Raw genomic sequence first — 27,156 nt, forward strand, 5'->3', positions numbered from 1 at the left:
CGATGCGATTATCGCACGAGAAATACGGCAGTCTGTCTCTGCCCTAAGGGTGAATCTTTTTGCTGAGATTTTAGAGAAGAAACTGAGTAGAAACTCAAAGGGCCCAATTCATTTTTCCATTTATGCCTGCTTTTTGTCAAGTTTTTAGTATTTTGCACCTTACTTTGTTTGCTCCAGATTCATCTTTCCATTTGCCTCTTCTTCAAAATCAATTTTGTTTGTTTTTTCCTATTTTCGGCATTGTATGCTTACTTTAGGGTTTCCAGATGTTTTTGCCTGATTCGTCATTTTTGACATTTTAAAACATTGCAAATTTTGCCGCAAATGTATTCCAGTCCCCCCACTGGAGTAATTTTTATGTTCTGACATTTTGACAACGTGTGATATTTTGTGCTAAAAAGCCATAAAAATGGTTAAAAACAGAAAAAAAGACCCTTATTGACCTTGCTCAAAATGAATGAACTGCGTGTGCCATTTTGATGCATTTGGCATAAAAAACATCAGCAAATACCACAAAGAAAAGTGACTTAACCGCTACTCCCAAATGATAAAGTTTTCATTTTTTTAGGAAGATTTGGAGAGTTTCTGCTTAGTGGCTATGTGCACATGGCATCCTTTAGACGCTGACGCAGTCGCCAAGTTTTTCTAGGCAAAGCTGAAGGCTTTTTTCCTGAAGCAGCTCCACTGTTTTTTTGTGCCATCGTTTTTCCTTATATCTTCATTAGGAGAGTGGGTGGAAGCCTCCTGAAGAATGAGCATGATGAATCTTTTAACTACTCCATGGTTTACGAACCCTGAAGCGATTAGAAGTAACAAAATGCTGAACATGTCCATAGCAGTTGCGTTTTGACATTACTGTGCGTTATGGCCATTTTTTATGCAGTTTTGCAGCTCTATTTCAGGCGTACACAGGGGAGAATTTGCCTGAGGCCTGTCCCACACGTCCAGATAATTCCGGTACCGGAAAAATCGGTACCGGAGTTATCCATGTATCCGTGTGCTCACGTGGCACATCAGTGTGGCACACGTGCGGCAGTCGTGTGCCGTCCGTGTGCCGACTGGGTACCACACGCACCGTGCAGAAGACAGCGCTACAGTTAAGCGCTGTCCCCCCAGCTTGCGGTGCTGAAGCCCCATTCATTTCTTCTCTCCAGCAGCGTTCGCTGGAGCGAAGGAATTAAAAATCTTTTTTTGTTGTTGTTGTTAAAATAAAGTTCCCGGTAATCTCCCCCCTCCCTCCCCCTGTGCGCCCACCCGCTGGCATTAAAATACTTACCCAGCTCCCCCGATGCTTCATCTCAGCGTCGCAGCTCTTCCTGTATGAGCGGTCACGTGGTGCCGCTTATTACAGTGATGAATATGCGGCTCCACCCCCTCCAGTTCGCATCTCGGCTTCAGGAAAATGGCCGCCGCGATCTCCATCTGCGCACGCGCGGCATCCCGCGGCCATTTTCCTGAAGCCCCGGGCAGCAGAGGACTCCATATGCGCACGCGTGGCCTCAGGAAGATGGCCGCCCCCACAGATCACCCGGGAAATAGCGCCGATCGCGAGTTTTTTCTTCTCCTGCCCAGTGGATTCGGAAGATGTGCATGTGCAAACCACTACGCCACCAACGGAAAGATATGCAAGATCTGGGGGAAGAAACAGCGATGTCGCCATGCCCATCTGATCTGACCAGCCTGATTGACAGGCGAAAACGGCGACTTTGGTAAGTTATTTCGGCAGCATAGGTGGGGAATCAGGGTACACAAAATATACTATAGTAGCGCACAGCTCAGGCCCTATTTAACAGTATTTTTATCTCGTACTAAAAAAACGGGGTGACAGGTTCCCTTTAACGAAGGAAACTATAAAAAACCCTGCTGTGGTGTTCACAATCCTCTTGCAATAGGACAAGCTTGATGGCAAAACAAGTGCTAGTAATATCCCAAAAGTAATAGGAAGGAAAAAATTACTTATCCATGCCAAAGGAGTTCAAAAGAAAAGTCTTGAGTGACGAAAATAAGGGCTCAATTCTGGTTTTACTAGCAGAGGGATACAGTGAGCGTCATGTTGCCTCCATCCTTAAAATTTCTAAGACAGCAGTCCATTACAACAAGATCAAGCAGCAGAGATTGGGGACAACGAAGCTACAGACTGGAAGAGGCGAAAATTACTCTTCACTGACCGGGATGACCGTCATCTCATTCGAATGTCACTCAGCAACCGCAGGATGACATCAAGTGACCTACAAAAGGAATTGCAAATGGCAGCTGGGGTGAAGTGCATGCCAAGAACAGTTCGTAACAGGCTCCTAGAGGCAGGGCTCACGTCATGTAAAGGCAGAAAAAAAGCCTTTTATCAATGAGAAGCAAAGGAGAGCCAGGCTGACGTTTGCCAAAGACCATGAGGATTGAACCATAGAGGACTGGAGTAAGGTAATCTTCTCTGATGAGTCTAATTTTCAGCTTCACCCAACACCCGGTCGTCTAATGGTTAGACAGAGACCTGGAGAGGCGTACAAGCCACAGTGTTTTGTACCCTCGGTGAAATTTGGTGGAGGATCGGTGATGATCTGGGGATGCTTCAGCAAGGCTGGAATTGGGCAGGTTAATCTTTGTGAAGGACGTATGAATCAAGCTGCATACAAGGTTATCCTGGAAAAATAGTTGATTCCTTCTGCTCAGGCAATGTTACCCAACTCTGAGGACTGGTTTCTCCAGCAGGACAATGCGCCATGCCACACACCAAGGTCAATCAAGGTGTGGATGAAGGACCACCACATCAAGTCCCTGTCATGGCCAGCCCAGTCTCCAGATCTGAACCCCATTGAAAACCTCGGGAATGTAATCAAGAGGAAGATGGATAGTCACAAGCCATCAAACAAAGAACTGCTTATATTTTTGTACCAGGAGTGGGATAATGTCACCCAGAAGCAGTGTGAAAGACTGGTGGAAAGCATGCCAAGACACATGAAAACTGTGAATAAAAATCATGGTTATTCCACAAAATATTGATTTCTGAACTCTTCCTGAGTTAAAACATTAGTATTGCTGTTTCTAAATGATTATGAACTTGTTTTCTTAGCATTACTTGAGGTCTGCAAGCACTGTATTTTTTGGTTCTTTTGACCATTTCTTATTTTCTGAAAATAAATACGAAAATTAGAGCTTGAAAATTCGAAGAAATGTTGTCAGTAGTTTATAGAAGAAAAGAGCAATTTACATTTTACTCAAAAATATACCTATAAAGAGAAAAATCAGCTAAATACTTCCGGGACATAACACGCCGGCGCATGCGCAGTAACGCTTTTTGGCTTTGCCTGCAGTTGGGAAAAGCATACTGCGTGTGCGCGAGGCAAGATTGCATTGCGCACGCGTGAACTTTGGAGGACACCTACTCAAATTCACAAAAATATTGCAGACAGCGGGGAAGGATGAGGTGGAGAAAAGAAGATGAAACACCGCCCATCGGACCGGACACAGGGCATTTACATAGCCCGCCAATTTGAGGCGACAGATTCCTTTTAAAAAGTGTCCAACGTTCTATATTTAATTTACCAGAGAAATCCTCTTCTTTCTCCTCCTGGACTGATCTTTCATTGTCAAAATTCTCAATTCATGGGTAAAATGTGTCATGAGTCAGTAGAAATAAATCCTAGAACTACAGGTGATGATTAGATGCACCTGAATAGCTTTAACTGGGGGTAATGAACTACCAAATGCTTGAATTTGTTAAAGGGAATCTGTCCCATTACTGAAGTAGGAGATGACAGTTGGTGCCCATGAAGTTCTATGAAGAACATGCAGCTGAATGTCCTGTATCCTCCTCTCTTCGTAGAATGTTATAAGCACTAACTGTCATCTCCCATCTCAGTAATGGGAAGCTCTATCTTTACTAAATACAGATTTTACCTGTGAATTGAGAGTGAATGATCAGTCCAGGAGGAGAAAGAAGCAGATTTCACTGATAAGATACATTGCAAAGTTACTATTGATTTATGAAATAAAAAGTATAGGACGGTTACTCTTTATAACATCCAGAGGTGTTATTAAAACTGTCTTGTAGGTGAGACTTTAGTAAATCCTGATTCTTCAGTGACATGTGCTGTGTCTCTTACCACCATTTAATCACTACATGAAAGATTAAGAAGGACTGTCTGCACCTTGTACAATAGTTTATTCTTGCTGACTGTCACTACAGGAAGATTATTTCCAGAATGCACCACCTTTTCATTATAGAGATCCATCTTGAGATTCCCCAGCGAGCCGCTGATCATGTGTTAGTCTTACAATAGCCGCATTATCAATTATGTGCCGTCCTTCATTCCTGCAGCCACATACACTAATCATGCTAAATATATCACTGGAATTCTATTAATTTATGAATCCCTGTCACATTATTAGAGCAGGATTACTTTCTATATGGAGCCAATAAATATTCCTGCACACTGCATAAAGGGGTCTTCATATCTCGCATATTCAGAGCATATGCACAGTTCTGCTGTACCTTGAGGAACGTGCTAAGCAATTTTCAGATCTCCCATAGAAATTAATGGGGACAGCTGCGCATGCACGGCAGAGCAATGGAGCCCCATTCTCAAGACTGATGTGGGTCCAATTAATTTATGGCATGCCCTGTTAATACGTCAAAATATCGTCATGCATGGAGGTCATGTAGTCCAACAGGTGGGCCTGCATCTCAAGTAGTTGAGTGAGTTCCTGATGGAGCTCTGCTAGCTGGGTGGATTTGGTGGGCTCGGCAGCCTCAATGCCGCGGATCCCAGACCAGATGGACAACCCGTACAGACGGTATAGAAGAGACTATGGAATACTGGCTCTGTCGGTGGAGAGAATCCCAGACGCTCCGTGTGATCCTGGAAAGACTGATCCAGCCGGTAGTGGTTTCTGGATGCTTCCGTGAGGAGAGGCTTGGTCAGCCTGGAGTGGAGACCAGAGTGTCCAGAAGGATCCAGGATAGGAAACTGCCAGCAGAGGATTCTGTGGAGACAGAGGTTTTAGTATAATGCAAAGCAACAGTCTTCAAATCGCAGAGCACAGCAGAGTGTGGCCTAAGCAGGAGGCAATGATCCTACAGAATGAACACGTTGCCCAGTCACCCCCTCAAGGGGAGGATGCCCTTTATGCAAATAGCATCACAGCACAGGCAGCCCTAATAGAGAACAGGTGCCCTGCTGCTTTAAGTATGTGCAGGAAGTGGGGCACACCTCCTAAGAGCATTTCCAGGAGACCTGCCAAGGGGATGCAGGTTCCTAGGAGAGAACGGAGCCGCCAATCATCTGGAGCCACGGACAGGGTGAGTGAGGTGCAGAGCGCGGTGCGAGGAGCGCCGGTCTCCTTGTCCCTGAGAGACCGGACCCGCGGCTGAGGGCATGACAGTGAGTTAGTGTTCTGTGTCAGCCCAGAGGCAAATTTAGTACATTTACAGTGGGTCCAGAAAGTATTCAGGCCCCGTTACATTTTTCACTCTTCGCTTCATTGCAGCCATTTGGTAAATTCAAAAAAGTTCATTTTTTTTCTCATTAATGTACACTCTGCACTCCATCTTGACTGAAACAAAAATAGCATATATATATATATATATATATATATATATATATATATTCTGTCAGAATAAATCCCAGATCTATGTCCTTCTAAAGAACCTAATAACTGTAAGATACAATATTATTACGCTCCAGGAAGACATCCAGGCCTCTCTTGAACCCCTCGACAGAGTTCGCCATCACCACCTCCTCAGGCAAGGAATTCCAGATTCTCACTGCCCTAAAACTAAAGAATCCTCTTCTATGTTGGTGGAAAAACCTTCTCTCCTCCAGACACAGAGAATGCCCCCTTGTGCCCGTCACCTTCCTTGGTATAAACAGATCCTCAGCGAGATATTTGTATTGTCCCCTTATATACTTATACATGTGGATCGCCCCCGTAGGGCTATGGGGTACTCGGTACCGGGTCCTTCGGTTGTCAAGGGGGATGTCACGGTGGCTGACCCGGTTCTTGGCCCTCGGGAGGTCCGTTATAAAAGGGGAAGGTCTGTAAAGGGGAAATGTTCATGATGCCACCTGTGGTATTCGGTCAGGGTGACCGACGCTGCATAGGGGTCCGCTGGGGTGATGTCATGGCCGCTAGATGGTATACCTTCCCACAGGTGAAGTATGTCCCCAGGGCTTCCCAGTGTGTAGATGGTGAATAATGTTAGGCGCAGTGAAGAACGAGGACACAAGGTTGCAGTCTCTTTACCTTTTTACTGAAGGCTTCAGCATCCACAGTCCAGAGCACCAGATCACAGGGCTGGCAGAGTCCGGCCGGTCTGAAGGCAAATCCAGAGTCCCCTTATCCAGGTGGAAATCAGTAGCCTTCCTCTAGCACCTGGATGCTATAGTACCTCCCTGCCAAGCCCCTCGGTAAGGTCCCCACAACTGTTGTAGATGTTATGTTACTATGTTTCTCTCTGTCCCCCAGATGGACAGGAACACACCTGTATGACCGGTGGCCTGGGGCTTTTTACAGGGACTCTAGCATGCCCCGGCCCCCACAAGTTGCCACCGTGCCTCCTGGGCATAGGTGCGGATCAGTAATGTGCAATTAGCTGTCCTGCCGGTCTCTGGAGCAAGGCATGGAGACGACCGCTCTCTCGGCATTCCGGCCACCGGATCCCACACCTCACTGCCCCTCCGAAGGAGGCATCCACCGCAGGGCAGAACTCCTTCTGGTTTCCTCTCCTTTTGCTGTGACTTCATTTCTCACCCTCTACAATACAATTCGCTGTTCTTGTCTCTTTCTTAGGATGCTGCTGCATCGGTAGGCAGGCGCAGCTCCGTGACCTTCTGTCTAGGCCTCTGACAGGATCCTACCCCTGTCAGGGACCACCCTGTTGGCAACTGCTATATGTTCCTCCTTTCCCTCTGTCTTCCTGACAGGGACTGCCTGAGTGAAGCTCAGCCAGCTTCTGACTCACTTTCTACCCAGACCACCAGTTTTACCTAATTGTAAAGATTGCCCTAATAAATAGGAGCGTAGCTCCCCCTGGTGGACTGGAGTGTGAAGTGTGTTGCATGGTTTGTGATACCTGGTAAAGAGATCTCCTTTATTGCCTTCAAACGTAACATCACTCCCCCCTAGAGGAGAATGATATTACTGCAACGACCAGGACCCTGGGGCCCTGCACATGGTTATTAGATCGCCCCTCAGTCGTCTTTTTTCTAGACTAAATAATCCTAATTTTGCTATTCTCTCTGGGTATTGTAGTTAATTTTGATGCCCTCCTTTGTACTCGCTCTAGTTCCATTATATCCTTCCTGAGCACCAATGCCCAAAACTGTGCACAGTACTCCATGTACGGTCTAACCAGGGATTTGTACAGAGGCAGTGTAATGCTCTCATCATGTGTATCCAGACCTCTTTTATTGCACCTCATGATCTTGTTTGCCTTGGCAGCCGCTGCCTGGCACTGGCTACTCCAGGTAAGTTTATCATTAACTAGGAACCCCAAGTCCTTCTCCATGTTAGATTTACCCAGTGGTTGCCCGATCAGTGTGTAATGGTGATATTGACTCCTTCTTCCCATGTGTATAAAGTTACATTGATCATTGTTAAACTGCATCTGCCACCTTTCGGCCCAAGTTTCCAACTTATCTAGATCCATCTGTAGCAGAATACTATCTTCTCGTGTATTGACTGCTTTACATAGTTTTGTATCATCTGCAAATATTGATATTTTACTGTGTAAACCTTCTACAAGATCATTAATAAATATGTTGAAGAGAATAGGTCCCAACACCGACCCCTGCGGTACCCCACTCATAACAAAGTTTGGAATTTTTTTTCACCACTTAGATAAAAAATAACCTAGACATGTTTGGTGTCTATGAACTCATAATGACCTGGAGAATCATAATGTCAGGTCAGTTTTAGCATTTAGTAAACCTAGTAAAAAAGCAAAACAAAAAAACAGTGTGGGATTGCACTTGTTTTGCAATTTCACCTCACTTGGAAATTTTTTTCCCATTTTCTAGTACATGACATGGTAAAACCAATGGTGTCGTTCAAAGTACAACTTTTCCCACAAAAAGCAAACCCTCACATGGCCATATTGACAGAAAATAAAAAGTTATGGCTCTGGGAAGAAGGGGAGCAAAAAATGAAAAAAAAAAATTGCAAAACCGAAAAAAAGCTTCGGGGCTTAAGGGGTTAAAATTTCACAAAAAAAATTCTACTTATTACTTTACAATTTATCATCTGCTACGAACGCTGGCCACTGGGCCTAGTCTTCTCACCCACAAACTGTACAGAAAAGGTTGCATAGAAAACATACATTTCTATTTTAAAAAACAGCAATTTGCACGTGTGCTGCTTTGGTTTGTGTGCCAGGGCTGATTTTTAGTCCCAGTCCAGCCCTGAGTAGATCTTATGCTCCTCTATTGCTGCAGGGACAAAGCTACACTGTGTTCCAAATTGTTATGCAAATTGGATTTAAGTTTCATAAAGATTTAATTTTTCTGTTTTTCAAATAAACTCGTGGATGTTATTGTGTGTCAGGGATCACTGAAATCAATCTTAAACACATGTGATAATTAGTTTTCCAGGTGATTCTAATTAAAGGAAAACTACTTAACCCCTTACCGGCATCGGACGTACTATACCGTCCGATGCCGGCTCCCCTGCTTTGATGCAGGGCTCCGCGGTGAGCCCGCACCAAAGCCGGGACATGTCAGCTGTTTTGAACAGCTGACATGTGCCCGTAATAGGCGCGGGCAGAATCGCGATCTGCCCGCACCTATTAACTAGTTAAATGCCGCTGTCAAACGCAGACAGCAGCATTTAACTACCGCTTCCGGCCGGGCGGCCGGAAATGACGTCATCGCCGACCCCCGTCACATGTCCGGGGGTCGGCGATGCGTCTCCATTGTAGCCATAGAGGTCCTTGAGACCTCTATGGTTACTGATTGCCCGTCGCTGTGAGCGCCACCCTGTGGTCGGCGCTCACAGCACACGTGCAATTCTGCTACATAGCAGCGATCAGCAGATCGCTGCTATGTAGCAGAGCCGATCGGCCTGTGCCTGCTTCTAGCCTCTCATGGAGGCTATTGAAGCATGGCAAAAGTTAAAAAAAAAAGTTTAAAAAAATGTGAAAAAAATAAAAAAAACATAAAAGTTTAAATCACCCCCCTTTCGCCCCAATCAAAATAAATCAATAAAAAAAATATCAAATCTACGCATATTTGGTATCGCCGCGCTCAGAATTGCCCGATCTATCAAATAAAAAAAAGTATTAACCTGATCGCTAAACAGCGTAGCGGGAAAAAAACTCGAAACGCCAGAATTACGTTTTTTTGGTCGCCGCGACATTGCATTAAAATGCAATAACGGGCGATCAAAAGAATGTATCTGCACCGAAATGCTATCATTAAAAACGTCATCTCGGCACGCAAAAAATAAGCCCTCAACCGACCCCAGATCACGAAAAATGGAGACGCTACGAGTATCGGAAAATGGCGCAATTTTTTTTTTTTTTTTTTTAGCAAAGTTTGGAATTTTTTTTCACCACTTAGATAAAAAATAACCTAGTCATGTTTGGTGTCTATGAACTCGTAATGACCTGGAGAATCATAATGGCAGGTCATTTTTAGCATTTAGTGAACCTAGCAAAAAAGCCAAACAAAAAACCAATGTGGGATTGCACTTTTTTTGCAATTTCACCGCACTTGGAATTTTTTTCCCGTTTTCTACTACACGACATGTTAAAACCAATGATGTCGTTCAAAAGTACAACTCGTCCCGCAAAAAATAAGCCCTCACATGGCCAAATTGACGGAAAAATAAAAAAGTTATGGCTCTGGGAAGGAGGGGAGCGAAAAACGAACACGGAAAAACGAAAAATCCCCTGGTCATGAAGGGGTTAAAAATGATGTTCCACATTGTTAAGCAGGCCACAGTTTTTAAGTAACATGGGAAAGAAAAAGGATCTCTCTGCTACTGAAAAGCGTTAAATAGTGCAATGCCTTGGTTAAGGGATGAAAACATGAGATATTTCCTGAAAACTTAAGCGTGATCATCGTACTGTTAAGAGATTTGTGGCTGAATCTGAGCACAGACATGTTTGTACTGATAAAGGCAGAATGAGGAAGGTTTCTGCCAGGCAAGTTCTTTGGATTAAAGGTACCGTCACACTAAGCGACGCTGCAGCGATACCGACAACGATGTCGATCGCTGCAGCGTCGCTGTTTGGTCGCTGGAGAGCTGTCACACAGACAGCTCTCCAGCGACCAACGATCCTGAAGTCCCCGGGTAACCAGGGAAAACATCGGGTTACTAAGCACAGGGCCGCGCTTAGTAACCCGATGTTTACCCTGGTTACCAGCGTAAAAGTAAAAAAAAAAAAAAACAGTACATACTTACCTACCGCTGTCTGTCCCCGGCGCTCTGCTTCTCTGCACTCCTCCTGCACTGGCTGTGAGCGTCGGTCAGCCGGAAAGCAGAGCGGTGACGTCACCGCTCTGCTTTCCGGCTGCTGTGCTCACAGCCAGTGCAGGAGGAGTGCAGAGAAGCAGAGCATCGGGGACAGACAGCGGTAGGTAAGTATGTACTGTTTGTTTTTTTTTACTTTTACGCTGGTAACCAGGGTAAACATCGGGTTACTAAGCGCGGCCCTGCGCTTAGTTACCCGATGTTTACCCTGGTTACCAGTGAAGACATCGCTGGATCGGTGTCACACACGCCGATCCAGCGATGTCAGCGGGAGATCCAGCGACAAAATAAAGTTCTGGACTTTCTTCAGCGACCAACGATCTCCCAGCAGGGGCCTGATCGTTGGTCGCTGTCACACGATTTCCTTAACGATATCGTTGCTACGTCACAAAAAGCAAAGATATCGTTAACGATATCGTTAAGTGTGACGGTACCTTTAGAGACCAGTTGCTAAAAAGCTATTACAAACCAGCAAACAGATATTTGAAGCTGCTGGTGCCTCTGGCAAAACTACACTGTGTTCCAAATTATTATGCAAATGATATTTTTCTCGGATTTTCCTAAATGGTCGGTGCAAATGACAGTCAGTCTAATAAAAGTCATCACCCGTTAGATTAGGGGAACAACTTGAAAAATTTTTTCTGTTGAGTTAGGTTTTTGAGCTGATTTATACTAAAATTGGCATGCTGATTCCAAAAATGTAGTCAGATTTTTCTAGCACGTCAAGTTTTTCCTACACAACTTACCTGCCAGAGAAGCACAATTGCACTGATATCTGTAATAAGACTTGTTATCTGATTACAATTCGACTCATATAGAGCTACGTGGCAACTTGTAAGAGTAGTCACAACTTTGTCATGCCTATTTCTTATATATTTCATTTTTTGTTCATATTTGTACTATTTAATAAAAAAACAACACTTTTTAGGTACAGTAGTTTACATAGTTTTGAGAAGACAAAAATCCTATAGTTCAAAAACTTGACGTGATAGAGAAAAACTGAGATCATTTCTGGATTCAGCATCCAAAAATTAATTAAGAACAGCTGTCTGACCTAACTCTTAAAAAATTGTGTTCCCCAGTGCATCGAATTTTATTGAAGAAACCTCCCAATGATAACAGTATAATCTCCAAAATAAATAAAAACTCAAAATGCACTGTTCCAAATTATTAGGCACAGTAGAATTTCTATACATTTGATATGTTTTAAAGAACTGAAAATGCTCATTTGTGGAATTTGCAGCATTAGGAGGTCACATTCACTGAACAAAACAGCTATTTAACTCCAAAACCTCCTAACAGGCCAAGTTACATGTTAACATCCCTTCTTTGATATCGCCTTCACAATTCTTGCATCCATTGAACTTGTGAGTTTTTGGAGAATTTCTGCTTGTATTTCTTTGCATGAAGTCAGAATAGTCTCCCAGAGCCGCTGTTTTGATGTGAACTGCCTCCCACCCTCATAGATCTTTTGCTTGATGATACTCCAAAGGTTCTCTGTACGGTTGAGGTCAGGGAAAGATGGTGACCACGCCATGAATTTATCTCCTTTTATGCCCATAGCAGCCAATGACTCAGAGGTATTCTTTGCAGCATGAGATGGGGCATTGTCATGCATGAAGATGATTTTGCTCCTGAAGGCACGTTTCTGATTTTTAGACCATGGAAAAAAGTTGTCAGTCAGTCATTTTCACACCTTCAGGAACCTTAAAGCGCCCTACCAGCTGTTTCCCCGTGATTCTGGCCCAAAATGTGACTCCACCTCCTTGCTGACGTCGCAGCCTTGTTGGGACATGGTGGCAATCCACCAACCATCCACTACTCCATCCATCTGGACCATCCAGGGTTGCTTGATACTCATCAGTAAATAAGACTATTTGGAAATTAGTGTTCATGTATGTCTGGGCCCACTTTAAACATTTTTGCTTCTGAAAACTGTTTAAGGGTGGCTGAATATTAGGTTTATGCACCACAGCAATGCTTTGAAGGATCCTACACCTTGAGGTTCGAGGGACTCCAGAGACACCAGCAGCTTCAAATAACTGTTTGCTGCTTTGTAATGGTATTTTGGCAGCTGCTCTCTTAATCCCATTAATTTGTCTGGCAGAAACCTTCCTCATTATGCCTTTATCTGCATGAACTCTGTCTGTGCTCTGTTTCAGTCACAAATCTCTTCACAGTATGATGACCACTCTTAAGTTTTCGTGGAATAGCTAATGTTTTCATACCTTGTCCAAGGCATTGCACTATTTAATGCTTTTCAGCAGCAGAGAGATCCTTTTTAGTTCCCATATTACTTGAAACCTGTGGCCTGCTTAATAATATGGAACATAATTTTTAAATAGTTTTCCTTTAATTAGAATCACCTGGAAAACTAATTATCACATGTGTTTAAGATTGATTTCAGTGATCCATTGAGCCCTGAGACACAATACTGTCCAAGAGTTTATTTGAAAAACAAAACAATTAAATCTTTATGACACTGCCTGTGTTATATACTACGTCGCCTGTGTTATATACTGCGTGGCTGCTATATACTGCGTGGGCTGTGTTATATAGTACGTGACTGTGTTATATACTGCGTGGCCACTGTTATATATTGCGTGGCCTGTATTAACGCATCGGGTATTCTACAATATGTATGTATATAGCAGCCACATAGTATATAGCACAGGCCACGTAGTATTTGTCTGCTATATACTACATGGCTCCTATATACTACGTGGCCTGTGCTATATACTATGTGGCTGCTATATACTGTACATACATAAATACATATTCTAGAATACCTGATGCGTTAGAATCGGGCCACCATCTAGTGCAAAATAAAAGTGCTATTCAAGAACATCCGTACAGTATGTCAGCACTAATAATTACTGTACTGCTGTAATGTTCATGTCTGCAAAATTATTTATTGGAAAGAAAGAGACGAATTGTGTTGTGCTGCTCATTTGCACCCTGCTAGGCAGAAAAACAGAATTGGTATCTAATCGAAATACAAATATTTCAAAAGAATATTAAAATCAGTAAACAGGACACATCTGAATGATTTACAGACAGAGACTCTGAGAAATTGTGTACCGTTGTAAAAATGGAACTTACCGTAAATATATGCAACAGTTTTATAACAAGTTTCAAAAACAAGAAGACGTAAGAATATTTTGTTTCAATATAGTAGACCAGGGAGTGTAATTAATTTTCCCGAGGGGCCATATGAGAGACTGTGATTGTTGTCGAGATCCAAACCAATAAGTTGAAATTAATTCTGCTTAATATTAATATTATCATATTAATTATAATTTTTCAGATTACTTGCATCACTTAATACTGAGCAGAATTAAGTATACTGACACCCAATATATTAATTATGAGCCAACACAGCCCCCCTCATATAAAGCAAGATCCCCTTCACAGTCCCCCAATATACTGTACATTATGAGCCCCCATTTAGTCCCCAATATACAGCATGAGCTCCCACATTGCCCTATATACAGTATGAGCCCCACATAGTCCCGCTATATACAGTATGAGCCAGCACATACCTCTTATATACAGTATTAACCCCCACAAAGCCTCCCTATATACACTATGAGTTCCAAGCAGCCTCCTATATACAATATGAACACCCATATAGCCCCCTGTATACAGTATGAGCCCCTACATAGCCCACCTATATACAGTATGAGCCCCTACATAGCCCACTTCTACAGTATGAGCCCCTACATAGCCCACCTATTTACACAGGGCCGTATTTGCCACTAGGCACTTGAGGGCATGTGCCTAGGGCGGCAGGATACGGGGGGCGCACTTGAGCAAGGTTTTTTCTTTCTTTTTTTTTATAAAAGTCCGGGGTCAAGTGCCCGCGCCCCCCTCCTCCCTCCCTCCCTCCTTCCCCCCCTTCCCTGAAGACGTCATACTCACCTTCCTCCAGCGGTGGCTGCAACTCCGTCTAAGTGCCGGCAGCGCGTCCTGTCTTCAGCGGTCACGTGGTACCGCTCATTAAGGTGATGAATATGCGCATATTCATTACCTTAATGAGCGTTACCACGTGACCGCTCATACAGGAAGGAAGACGCTGCAGAGATGCCGGGAAGTTCTGTGCCACGCGGTGAGAGAAAGGTGAGTATGACAGGGGAGGAGGCTGGGGGAGCCATGCACGCAGGGTGGGAGGATGGAGGAGCCATGCACGCAGGATGAGAGGATGGAGGAGCCATGCACGCAGGGTGAGAGGATGGAGGAGCCATGCACGCAGGGTGAGAGGATGGAGGAGCCATGCACGCAGGGTGAGAGGATGGAGGGGCCATGCTCACAGGGTGAGAGGATGGAGGGGCCATGCACGCAGGGTGGGAGGATGGAGGAGCCATGCACGCAGGGTGGGAGGATGGGGGGAGCCATGCACACAGGGGGGGAGGATGGAGTATAAATATGGAGTATAAATACTAGGCCCTATAAGGGGGACACAGTGTAAGAGGACAGTGTGAAGAGGGGGCCGGTACAGAAAGGAGAGGTCAGTGTGAAGTGCATGTACCATAAGAGGGACAGTGTGGGGGTGATATTTTGTGCAGACAATATAGTGAGGGGCAATTTTTTATTCAGGAGCATTATAATGACACTTGTATCTTTAAGGGCATCATGTGGAGATTTTCTGCAAAAGAGCGGAGAAGATGGAAGTCTGCAGAGACGGCTGTGGATGAGAAAACTCATCATGGGATCTGGACAAGATGAAGAAAAGGAGAACGGCTTCAGAGAAGACGTCATCTATAAGGTACCTGGATGTAAATGATATTTGTGATACTGACTAACTCTCATGTTTTTATTTATGTTAGGAGCATTAAAGGGGATGTCCAGGTTTGTGATGAGTCTGCAGTCATTCTTTGTGACTTTAGACTTCTGAATTCTCACAGTGCGCTCTGCACGCTGTCAGGATTCTCTCGTGCTGGCGATTTACATTAATGCGGTCACATGCTGACTAGACATGTGTGGCCTCAGTCAATGAAAATGAACTGAGCGAGGCCGGGCACGTCTAGTCGGAATGTGGTCAGAAGTATACAAATCACATACTTGTGCTGACATGACTGTCCACCGGCAAGGGAGAATCCTAAAAGTGTGCAGTGCATTAGCTGTGAGAATTCAGAAGCCTGCGATGTCAGGATTCAGCTCTGCAGGTTCCAGTAGTCGTCACATGGACACTTCACTCATATGCGATTTTCATACTTGTGGTCCTGTGACAACGAGCTTCTCTTCCTGCTTCTCTCAGTTTTTCACTGAACATTGAGAGCCTTAGGGAGAGGAGCTTGTGGGTACATGTGTTATGAAAGGCAATTCAGTAACACAATGTACATAGCGATCAGAGCACATACAGTGATCTGACAATAACCCAAAATAATAGAACGAGCTCTGAGACGTGGAAACTCTGTAGACCGCAATTCCTGATCCTCTCCAAACACAACTAGAGGCAGCTGTGGATTGCGCCTAACGCTCCCTATGCAAAATGACCCTCGGGCGTATTAAATGCAGTTTTCCATTCATCGCCTTGCCTGATTCTCACCAGATTATACGCACCACGAAGATCTATCTTAGTGAACCAACTAGCCCCCTTAATCCGAGCAAACAAATCAGATAACAATGGCAAGGGGTACTGAAATTTAACAGTGATCTTATTAAGAAGGCGGTAATCTATACACGGTCTCAGCGAACCATCCTTCTTGGCTACAAAAAAGAACCCTGCTCCTAATGGCGACGATCCTAACCTGTTGCGCTGAGTCACCAGAGGAGCGAGGTTTCAAAGCCAGAAACAGTTTACAATTATTCTTGAAACTCAGGAATTTAGTTCTATCTCCAAAAAACAAATCTGGAATAGGAATTCTCGGTTCTAACAAAGAATTCTGAACCACAAAATTTTGAATATCTTGAACTCTTGCCGTGAGCTGATCTACACATGAAGACAGACCTTTAATGTCCATTGTAACACCTGTGTCCTGAACCACCCAAATGTCTAGGGAAAAAAAAAGACAAATCACAGTGCAAAGGAAAAAAATGGTCTCAGAACTTCTTTTTTCCCTCTATTGAGAATCATTAGTACTTTTGGCTTCCTGTACTGTTATGAAAGGCAATTCAGTAACACAATGTACGTAGCGATCAGAGCGATCTGACAATAACCCAAAATAATAGAACGAGTTCTGAGACGTGGAAACTCTGTAGACCGCAATTCCTGATCCTCTCCAAACACAACTAGAGGCAGCTGTGGATTGCGCCTAACGCTCCCTATGCAACTCGGCACAGCCTGAGAAACTAACTAGCCTGAAGAAAGAAAAATAAGCCTAACTTGCCTCAGAGAAATACCCCAAAGGAAAAGGCAGCCCCCCACATATAATGACTGTGAGTAAGATGAAAAGACAAACGTAGGGATGAAATAGATTCAGCAAAGTGAGGCCCGATATTCTAGACAGAACGAGGATAGGAAAGATAACTTTGCGGTCTACACAAAACCCTAAAGAAAACCACGCAAAGGGGGCAAGAAGACCCTCCGTACCGAACTAACGGCACGGAGGTACACCCTTTGCGTCCCAGAGCTTCCAGCAAAACAAATAGACAAGCTGGACAGAAAAAATAGCAACAAATAGCAAAGAAGCACTTAGCTATGCAGAGCAGCAGGCCACAGGAATGATCCAGAGAAACACAAGTCCAACGCTGGAACATTGACAGGAAGCATGGATCAAAGCATCAGGTGGAGTTAAGTAGAGAAGCAGCTAACGACCTCACCAGATCACCTGAGGGAGGAAACTCAGAAGCTGCAGTACCACTTTCCTCCACAAACGGAAGCTCCCAGAGAGAATCAGCCGAAGTACCACTTGTGACCACAGGAGTGAACTCTGCCACAGAATTCACAACATACATGACTCAGTGTGCAAATCGCATATGTCCTTGGCGGAGGGGAGGCACCAAAATGAATTCTTGCCCCTGGTGCCAGAAAACCTAAATACACCTCTGCTGGTATGCTACTGCGAGCAGCAATTACCGGGTCCGGTGGAGGGAGGTCTGGGCACAGGGAGTGAGGCAGGGACTGAGGGTGTGCACAGAGAGAATGGAGATCCGGAGACTGCCTGTCCTAGTCTACGCCGTAGCCTGGAGCCCTCATTATCATAGGAATATGTCAGTTAATTGTTTTTCTAAAGCTTTATAGTGTAGTTTTAGGTCAGAGAGGGATGGTTAGGGATGAGCTAGCAAGGTGCAGGGACAGGTAGTGATGACTACTTGCAGACATGTGCAGCAATTGCGGTTTTGCACTTGCGGTGATACAAAAAACACTGCTAGCAGCGTTTTTTTCCATTGCTGCAAGTACCGCATTTGCCGGATTGCGGCAAAGCCGCAAGTGCCGCACATGTCTGCAAGTCCCACAGGGAATGTATGAGGCTGAACGCAGTGTTGCAGTAAGTGATCCGTTACATGGCAGATGCAAAACTGCCGGATCTGCTGCAAAAGGCTACTTTCACATCAGCGATTATTGTCAAAGTCACTGTCGACAGTGTCATACTCACCAAAGGGGGAGGCAGCACTAAAAGTGCCTAGGGCAGCAGAAACTCTGAATATGGCCCTGTATATACAGTATAAGCCCCGATAGCCCACGATATATGCAGCGCCCCAGGGTCCTGGTCGTTGCAGTAATATTGTTCTCCTCTAGGGGGGAGTGATGTTACGTTTTATGGCAATAAAGAAAATCTTCTTACCAGGTATCACAAGCCATACACCACACTTCACACTCCAGTCCGCCAGGGGGAGCTATGCTCCTATCTATTAGGGCACTCTTCACAATTAGGCAAAACTGGTGGGCTGGATAGGAAGTTAGGCAGAAGCTGACTGGGCTTCACCCAGGCAGCACCTGTCAGGCAGACAGGGGAAAAGGAGGAACATCTAAGAGCTGCAGACAGAGTCGTCCTTGACAGGGGTGGGATCCTGCCAGAGGCCTAGATAGAAGGCCACGGAGCTGCGCCTGCCCAACGTGTGGCAGCATCCTAAGAAAGGACTCAAAGAGAACTGTATTGTAGAGGGTTAGAAATGAAGTCATAGCACAGGAGAGGAAACCAGAAGGAGTTCTGCCCTGCAAAAGGCTGCCTCCTTCTGAGGCGCAGAATCCGGTAGCCGAAACACCGAGGGAGCAATCGTCTCCAAGCCTTGCTCCAGAGACCGGCAGGACAGATAATTCCACGTTACCTGCCTGCACCTACACCCAGGAGGCACAGTGGCAACTTGTGGGGGCTGGGGCGTGAGAGGGTCCCTGTAAAAAGCCTCAGGCCATCAGTCATACGGGTTGTTCCTATCCATCTGGGGGACAGAGAGAAAGACTTAACATCTAGAACACCAACAGCAGTTGTGAGTACCTCACCGAGAAACTCAGCAGGGAGGGACTATAACACTCAGGCGCTAGAGGAAGGCTACTGATTTCCACTTGGATAAAAGGACTCTGGAATTGCCTTCAGACCGGCCGGACTCTGCCAGCCCTGTGATCTGGTGCTCTGGACTGTGGACGCTGAAGCCTTCAGTAAAAAGGTAAAGAGACTGCAACCCTCACCTACTGTATTCTCACCCATCCTTTGTAGATTGTGAGCCTTCGCGGGCAGGGTCCTCATTCCTCCTGTACCAGTTATGACTTGTATTGTTTAAGATTATTGTACTTGTTTTCATTATGTATACCCCTCCTCACATGTAAAGCGCCATGGAACAAATGGCGCTATAACAATAAATAATAATAATAATTACCTTGTGCCCTCGTTCTTCACTGTGCCTTTCACCATCCACCATCCACACACTGGGAAGCCCTGGGGACATACTTCACCTTTGGGAAGGTATACCATCTAGCTGCCATCACATAACCCCAGTGGACCCCTAAGCAGCGTCGGTGATCCTGACCGAATACCAGAGGTGACGTCACGAACATTATCCCTTTAAAGACCTTTCCCCAATTTATCAACGGACGTCCCCTAGGGCCACGGACCGGGTCAGCCACCGTGACATCTGTTGTGAATTCTGTTGTCAAGCTCCCTCCTGTGGTCGTGAATGGTACTTCGGTGAGTTCTGTCCGTGGGCTCCCTCTGGTGGCTGTCAGTGGAGCTGCTGCTTCGGAGGTTCCTTACACAGGTGACGTGGTTTATCCTTTGGTTGGCTTCTCTATTTAACTCCACTTAGATCGTTACTCCATGCCAGCTGTCAATGTTTCTGCATTGGTTCAGTTCGCTCTTGGATCTTTCTGGTGACCTGTCTACTCCAGCAGAAGATAAGTTCCTGATAGTATCTAATTCGTTCATTGTTTTCTTGTCCAGCTGGATATCATGATTTTGTCTTGCTAGCTGGAAGCTCTGGGATGCAGAGTGGCATCTCCGCACCGTTAGTCGGTGCGGAGGTCTTTTTGCACACTCTGCGTGGTCTTTTGTAGTTTTTTGTGCTGATCGCAAAGCTACCTTTCCTATCCTCTGTCTATTTAGTAAGTCTGGCCTCCCTTTGCTGAAACCTGTTTCATTTCTGCGTTTCTGACTTTCATCTTTACTCACAGTCAATATATGTGGGGGGCTGCCTTTTCCTTTGGGGAATTTCTCTGAGGCAAGGTAGGCTTTATTTTCTATCTCTAGGGCTAGCTAGCTCTTAGGCTGTGACGAGGCGCCTAGGGAGCGTCAGGAGCGCTCCACGGCTATTTCTAGTGTGTGTGATAGGATTAGGGATTGCGGTCAGCAGAGCTCCCACATCCCAGAGCTTGTCCTGTTTGAGTTTTAACTATCAGGTTATTCCTGGTGCTCCTTACCACCAGGTCATAACAGACATCCCCCTTGGGAACCGTAGGGCCCGGATCCGAGTACCCCACTGCCCTACTGGGGGGCGATCCATGTACACTACAAGCCTCCATATAGCGACCCTTTGTACAGAAAGAGACCTCACATAGTCCCCTATACTATATACTTTGAGCTCCCCTTAGACCCTTATATACACTATGACCCTCCACATAGCCACCTGTATACAGCATGAGCCCCTACATAGCCCCCTATATGCAGTATGAGCCCCCCCACATAGCCCTCTTATATACAGGCACATATCCCAAACACATTAACACATATAATAAAACAAACACATACTCACCTTGCTCCCTTTCCCCTGATGCTCTTCTTCCCTCTTTGCTGTGTGCACTAAAGCGCCGTACTAAAGACACGATGAAGTGATGACATCACTTTTGCTGTCTCATTCGCAGATGGCGAATGAGGAGTTAGTGGTTCCGTCCTCCACCATTATATTCACAGTGTAGAGGAATCATCTCTACTCTCATTTGCACATGGAAAAACAAGAAGCAACGGAATGAAACTGAAAGGGAGAAGATACAGATTAGATATTAGAAAAAACGTTTTGACAATGAAGGTAATCAATGAGTGAAACAGGCTGCCACGAGAGGTGGTGAGTTCTCCTTCAACAGAAGTTTTCAAACAGAGGCTGGACAGACATCTGTCTGAGATGGTTTAGTGAATCCTGCATTGAGCAGGGAGTTGGATACGATGACCCTGGAGGTCCCTTCCAACACTCTGTTGTAACATATATGTTAATTTTGTTTAACCTGCATGAAACTATCTATTTAGCTATCATCTATAACGTGGCACGGGGTGATAGCCGTGAATGAAGTACTCATTTCTAACACTGCAGCACGTTACATGAAAGTTGAGGTCCGGCTGATTGTGTGGACTTGTTCTATGGGGGAGCTACGCCTTTGCAAGATACATGTTACTGATGACTTTGGGTGGCCAGGACCAGATGTTGAGGACTTTAATGAGGGAGACCACTAGTCAACAATGAACTGTCTTTTACTTAACAGTAATTTGTAGGTAGGTATGTACAGTAGGTAGCGGGTTCATACGTTTATAAGCGTTTCCTTCACAATATTGAGCATTTTCACACACAGTCATAATAACTTTCAAGTTACTCATTTGATCTCTATCTCCACTGTTTCTTTCGCCACAACCCAGCTCAGGACTACAGTCCAGTTAGCAATAGTCCTATTCTTAGCCAGCGGTTCTGCGTCCTTCTTTCCCCTTATGGGAACTATGTTGACAGTATGGCCATTACTTAACTTCTTTGCTATGTATGCCTTGAAATCACACGTTCTCTGTCTCGTCTTGGCTCGTTACTTCTCTGAGTTATAAACTTGAGGCCGTACTGCAAGGCGTCCTCTGCCAGATCCCGTATCCAATTGTTCACTCCATCCAGTTTTCCTTATATCTTTACTCCGGTGGATTAAGGGTAACCAGGGCCCCGGGCTGTTCAGACACTGTGGGCCCCCCCCGTCATGTGACGGGGTCATGTGATGGGGTCATGATATATCTGAACCAGATTATTCCAGAAAAATGGCCGGGCCCTACTCTACTGTAACCTATTAAATATTTGTTAAAATATGCAATACAATTTAGGTATATTTTGATTTATTTTTCAATTTTTAAAATGACCAATGTCACATACAAGGAACAAATACCACCACACCATGACCAAACCACAAATTACAAACACAGTGATCGAATAATATCACATACAAGGAACAAATACCACCGCACCATGTCAAGACCACATATTACCACCACTTGGTGACCAAATAGCACATACAAGGGACAAATACCACAACACCATTTCCAGACCACATATTACCACCACATAGTGACTGAATACTACAATACTGATCAGTAATAATAAAAAAAACAAAAACACAATACTATCACCATAAGTGCCAGTATTCACAGGAGATCTGTACTTAGTATGCAGTGTCTGTGTAGAGGCAATACAGAGATCACTGGTGGTATTATACAAAGGAGCTCTGTATATAATGTATAGGTAACACAGTGAACACTGATGACATTGTACACAGGACCTCTCTATATAGTATACAGTGTATAGTGTCAGTGTATAGGTAACACTGACTCACCAGTGACGTCTCTAGGTGAAGTCCTTCATCTTTCATCCAGCACAGACCGCCATCATTTCTTCCAGCCAGGACTCTTTTCTGCATGAAATAACACAGTTATCTCAAGCTCCGCTTGCAGAACACATTACTTAATTTTTCACAACTTCTACATTACACCACATGAAGAAAAAAAGGCGATATAGTGTCACTCTGCACAGTAACAGGACCGCCCCCCCCATTTAAAACAGTATACTCAAAAAATAAAATAAATACATCACTGCAGTAATAATATCCCTTAATTAGCCCCTATGGTAATAATATTCTCCATCCTGGTCCCGTTTATCTCATTCTTGGCTCCAGCCATATGTTCTCGCATCCTGCCCTCATGAGTATCCATTCTACCCCATATGATCTCCCCATCCTGCCCCATCTATCTCCATCGTATCCATCCTGCCCCATGATCCAATCCTGCCCCATGTCTTTCATTCTGCCCCATGTCTCCAATCATGCCCCGTATCTACATTCTGCCCATGCCTCCAGTCCTGCCCCCAGTGTGTCCAGCATATGACCCCCAGTGTGTCCAGCATATTTGCCCCAGTGTGTCCAGCAATCTGCCCTAGTATGTCCAGCATATTGCCCCAGTGTCCAGCAATCTGACCCAGTGTGTCCAGCATTGCCCCCAGTGTGTCCAGCAATCTGCCCCAGTGTCTGCCTCCAGCATATTGCCCCCAGTGTGTCCGGCAATCTGCCCCAGTGTGTCCAGCATTGCGCCAGACAGTGTGTCCAGCAATCTGCCCCAGTGTGTCCAGCATTGTCCCCAGTGTGTCCAGCAATCTGCCCGTGTGTCCAGCATATTACCCCCAGTGTGTCCAGCCATCTGCCCCAGTATGTCCAGCATATTGCCCCAGTGTCCAGCGTATTACCCACAGTGTGTCCAGCAATCTGCCCCAGTATGTCCAGCATTGCCCCCAGACAGTGTGTCCAGCAATCTGCACCAGTGTGTCCAGCATTGCCCCAGTGTGTCCAGCAATCTGCCCCAGTGTGTCCAGCATTGCCCCCAGACAGTGTGTCCAGCAATCTGCCCCAGTGTCTGACTCCAGCATATTGCCCCCAGTGTGTCCAGCAATCTGCCCCAGTGTGTCCAGCATTGTCCCCAGTGTGTCCAGCAATCTGCTCCAGTGTGTCCAGCAATGCCCCCAGTGTGTCCAGCAATCTGCCCCAGTGTGTCCAGCATATTACCCCCAGTGTGTCCAGCAATCTGCCCCAGTATGTCCAGCATATAGCCCCAGTGTCCAGCATATTACCCCCAGTGTGTCCAGCAATCTGCCCCAGTGTCTCAAGCATTGCCCCCAGTGTGTCCTCCAGCATATTGCCCCCAAACAGTGTCCAGTATTCTGGCCCGCCCGGGCCCACCGGATTGCCGTTAGCAAAGAAAAAAAAACCAAAAAAAAAAACCGAATTCTCCTCACCTGACCTGCGCTCCAGGCGGCGAGCTCCCTCCAGCAGCGCGGACTCGCCGGCGACTGACAATGACATCAGATGCCGGCGACGAGTGCGCTGCACCTGCGGCCGACTTCAGCTGCCAGCCTCCAATAGGTGAAACTGCCGCAGTGCCGGTAGGGGCCCATTGAGCAGACGAGACGAGGCCCGATGCGGGCCCCCCATACCCACCGGGCCAATACGCCAGTCAGGGCAGTAATGCCCTGATGGCGGCGGGCAATCTGAGCGGTAGCCCAGGGCCCCCCCACACCACTGGGCCCTGGGCTACCGCCCAGACTGACCCTATTATACTCCACCCCTGACTCACGCTAACCACCATCTTGATCTCCTTTCATTTTGGGGCACCCATGTCATATACCACTGCTACTGTCTAGAACTTAGGCCTACTTCAGACGCACACTGGGCCCTGTCTGATGTCCTGACAGGAAACTGTCTCTGTCAATTCACCTTATCCCCTCCCACTCTGGCCTAGTCCCCAATATTAGATTTAACTCTCCCTACTGTTGGGTAGAACACAATACCAACACTATTATGCATGTCACAGTTCACAATATACAATACAACAACACGTATGTTCTTTAAGGGGGAATGGGGGCAGTATGTCAGTATTTCCATGTCACGCACAGTGTGGGAAGACTAAGTGCAACATGAAGGGATGAAGGGTAAGGAAGCCCAGACACTAGAGAAAGGGTGAGTGGAGACTCCTAGGCAGATCTGATAACAACCTACCTGCCCTATTGTCCCTAAATTGCCTCCTTACCAATCGATGAGCGGAAAAATAAAGCTCTGTATCTCCCTAGAGCTAGGCCCTGGATAGGGAGGGGGGATGCGTACTGGTCATTCCCCACTGTAAACTAAAGACAAAAAGATAGACAGACAAGGTGAATTAACTTAGCCTGAGAAGACTCAGGGAGGTAACACCAAACGTCCTCAACAGCTTCAGAGAAGAAGTTTGCCGACTGCTATAGCTCCAAGCCTTCTCAAGGGAAAAATGTGAATATTGTAAGGAGGAAGACCAGACTGTGGGTACCTATTCTGTGTTGGGTTCAGAACTATCTGGGCTGTCTCCTCTGTTGTCCGGGGGAAAGCATAAGGGACCGGACAATACTTTGCACCCAGAAGTAGGGGGCGTGGCTAAGCTGCAGCTGACACAGCGCACGCGGAAGCAGTGAGTCTTGGCGGGAACAGGCAGTGCGCGGCAGGGAGAAAAGAGTGTCCGCTTACCTCCACCACCACTAGCGGAGACAGGAGAGAGAAACGTGCAGTGTGTCCGGTGATGACTAGAAAGCGAGGGGATATATGCTGCAAGCCCGAGAGTACAGCGCACGCGCCACCTACTAGAGACAGACATTTGCGCCCGGAATTGCCAATATACATTTGCCGGGCTGTGTTGGACCCGGATAGTGTTGTGGCCTGCCCTGTCTCGGCTACATCAATTAATGGACTAGGGGCTCAGCGGAAGGTACCGAAGATCAACCACTGCTGCCAGAAGACAGATCATCATTTCCCACAGGACCTCATCAGACCAGCATTGCGCAAGCCGTTGTTGGCGCCATCTTCCATTCAGCAACACCGATGGCCTGAGAAACGACTGACAGGATAACTTAAAATTAAAAGAACTGCCATTACTGAATCCACTGCATATCCATTTGCCATTAAACCATTCATTCTGCCATTTAACTGTTTATTTCCCTGTTTAACTGTTTGCCTCCCTGCGTAGAGTTTCCCCCTGTTAAAGTAAAGTTAACTCTTGCTCTGCCTTCTGTCTGTCACTACATCCCAAAACCTGCTCACACTATCACCAGTGACTCTCTGCAGCAGACTGGGGATATATAAACCCCCAGGTCCAGGTGTATTAGCTAGAGCCAGAGGGAGGTGGCTGCTGGGTCCAAGAGTCAGAAGGATTAAGGTGTCGTCTGTAATGCCAAACATGAAGACCTTCTGCAGCCAGATGCAGAGCGACTCTCTGCATCGACTGACACATCCGTGACAGTCCATCTCCTTACACATCTATCTATCTATCTATCTATCTATCTATCTATCTATCTATCTATCTATCTATCTATCTATCTATCTATCCCATATCGATGAATGGTTAGTGTCAATATAGTGTAGAAAGAGAATTTAAGAACTAAATATAAAAATCCTGTGTAATTCATGTAGACTTGAGATGATAGAACGTTCATTTCTGTGAATTTCATATTAATCAGGTCTTTGTCATTTAGATCTCAGGGGCTTAGGTCCCTGTGATTAAATATTCCCTTTTCCACAATGCTAAATTGTGAGGGCGTGCAATGTGGAATCATTGATTTCCTCTATGTGGGGACTGATGTTTTCACATTGTGCCCATAAGACAGGTTCCCAAATTCTCTCTTTTTCTCTCCTTTTCTTGTAACCATATGAAGTGGCGGATTGGTAAATTCCCTCCACCTCAATTGTCATCAAGTTCTTTCTTGCGGATAAATATTAATCTAAGATGAAAAGCCTTATGAATTTTTAAGCCTATCTCCTTGTAGTCTTCTTCTAAGTGTAATTTTTCTTTATCCAGTCTGTATCGAAAAATTGAATGGGTAAATTTGACATTTGATTGCATAAACAGTGCTGTGAGTCCTCAAAAAATAAGCCAATTAAAATAAAAATTTCGTATCCAGTCCTGAGTTCATTGGCACAACGGTGCAGATTTTTTAGATACAATTTCAGAAACTGTAGTCTAAAAAATGCTCTAAAGTGAGTGATTCTGCCTGGTTTGAAGGCTGTTGATAAGTGTAGATTTAACAGATATATCCTGGCCCTAATGCCTGAGGAATCCAAAAGCCCCTGTGTCACATAAAAATACAGAATTGATTCCTGGGTTCTTTTTGTGTGAAAGGTTATCTTTAATTTTTGTTTCAATCTTTTCTTTTGTCTCCATATCTACAGGTTCTCACATTCAGAACATGATGTAAGAGAGGAGGAAACACTAACAGTGATCCCAGGCTGTGCTTCCTCCAGTGTGTAACTTTTCTCTGCATGAATACCTAAATAGGAAGAAAAAATAAAATAAAATTGATCTTTTGTGAACTGCATGGTTTTTATGAACATAATGGGATCAGAAATATTCCGAAAAATTATTTCTTTTACATTAATAAAAGTTCTTATAAATGAAAAATTCATGTCTTTTGCAAAAAGGCCATTAAAAAAACCTTAAAAACTACAAAGTGAAAGAATTCATACCACTAAGTGGCGTAAATTACAAACTTTGCACAATGCACCAGTCATATTATTGG

At 45.2% G+C, this 27,156-nt stretch overlaps 1 long non-coding RNA gene across 1 annotated transcript in view; it reads left to right on the forward strand.

The window, feature by feature from the left end:
- The window catches only part of LOC138664220 (uncharacterized), a 63,391-nt gene extending 36,447 nt beyond the window's left edge, over positions 1-26,944 (forward strand). The window contains exons 2-3 of the long non-coding RNA XR_011318306.1: positions 15,094-15,232; positions 26,810-26,944. This is a non-coding gene — a long non-coding RNA (uncharacterized lncRNA). The remainder of the gene's footprint in view (positions 1-15,093; positions 15,233-26,809) is intronic.
- Positions 26,945-27,156: the final 212 nt, after the last annotated feature.

The sequence above is a fragment of the Ranitomeya imitator genome, chromosome 2 (genome assembly GCF_032444005.1).
Source record: "Ranitomeya imitator isolate aRanImi1 chromosome 2, aRanImi1.pri, whole genome shotgun sequence".
NCBI classification, from domain to species: Eukaryota; Metazoa; Chordata; class Amphibia; order Anura; family Dendrobatidae; genus Ranitomeya; species Ranitomeya imitator.